We start from the raw sequence: 1,680 nt of genomic DNA, 5'->3' as shown, positions 1-1,680 counted from the left end.
GTATATATAGTTTTGGGGTGGGGATCTCAACTGTTTTTAAGTTATAGCCCAAGGACTATGTTTCCAAGGGTTGGGCCAGACCCTAGGGCCATCCCGGAAGCAAATGTGCATTCTTCTCTTTATACTCAGCAATTGTATATGTGGTTATATGGTGGGGATCTCAACCATTTCCAGGCAATAAACATTTTTTGGCCCCACCCCTTAGCCTGGGGGGTCAGCCCCACCATTTGTACAATTTTGAATCCCTGCATCCCATGAATGCTTTTGATTAAATATGATTGATATCCAGTGAATAGTTCTACAGAAGAAGTCGTTCGTAGAAATATAGCCAAATTACACCTTTTTGGCCCCGCCCCACAGGCCCCTGGGGGGACAGCCCAACCATTTGTACAATTTTGAATCTCCACAACCTAGGGATGNCGCTTATTTGGCCCATCTATGATGGTAACACACCATCAGCTCACTTGGCCCTTCTAGGACTGTAACAAAACATCAGCTTACTTGGCCCATCTATGATGGTAACACAGCATCAGCTCACTTGGTCCATCTAGGACTGTAACATAGTATAAGCTCACTTGGCCTTTCTAGGACTGTAACACAGCATAACCTCTATTGGACCTTATAGCCAGGTGAGCCGAGTCCACTCCAACAATATTAGTAACTTACCTTTCATAACTGAGCAGCTTCCCCAGAGGATCGGGTTTGATGTTTCTGGAATATGATTCTCTCAACGCTAAATAATCTTGCATCATTATTGATATTCTTGGCCCTTCTAGGACTATAACACAGCATCAGCTTACTTGGCCCATCTAGGACTGTAACACAGTATAACCTCTATTGGACCTTCTAGCCAGGTGAGCCGAGTCCACTCCAACAATATTAGTAACTTCCCTTTCATAACTGAGCAGCTTCCCCAGAGGATGGGGTTTGATGTTTCTGGAATATGATTCTCTCAACGCTAAATAATCTTGCATCATTATTGATATTAAAAATAGTCCTATCCAGAAGGACCTCAAATACAACACAAACTGCTGGTATTATTTTTTCATGTTTGTTTAATCGTCAATAATAATTGTATGAACATGTCCGTCATTGGGTAATTATCATTGGTAGACAGTGACTAGACCTCTGTATATGTACACTACATCATGACTCCCTTACAAATATGTACTCCGGTATAATATATCATGTTTAAGGTAAAGGGCACCAACAAGTAATATATATAAATATTAAATAACACTCATTTTCCATACACCATCATTGGTTGGATCATAGTTGCGTGAAAGTCAGTGATTTGCGATATTAGCTCAGTGTTTCTATTTTAAGAAAGAGTTGGTCAATATTCACTTTATGACGTCATTCAATTTTAACATCACAATGCTCCCTGCCAACAGTAGTATCTTCCTCCATGCAATATTCATACCTTCCATATTGTTTAATGATTGAAACATTATTCAGTATCTAATACAAGAGGCCCATAGGGCCTGTATCGCTCACCTGGATATCTAAGCAATCATGGCAGAATATTCTCCAAATGAGATCCATGGGAATATGCCAGACCCCAAGGCCAATCCGTATTCGATTTTTCATGCCCAGCAATTTTATGTATGGTTATGGGGTGGGGATCTCAACTGTTTCCAATCTGTGACTCAGAAACTAGGTCCCTATGGTTGTGGCCAG

Source organism: Mizuhopecten yessoensis, unplaced genomic scaffold (assembly GCF_002113885.1).
Source record: "Mizuhopecten yessoensis strain PY_sf001 unplaced genomic scaffold, ASM211388v2 scaffold1285, whole genome shotgun sequence".
Classification (NCBI taxonomy): domain Eukaryota; kingdom Metazoa; phylum Mollusca; class Bivalvia; order Pectinida; family Pectinidae; genus Mizuhopecten; species Mizuhopecten yessoensis.
This window is presented reverse-complemented; position numbering follows the sequence as displayed.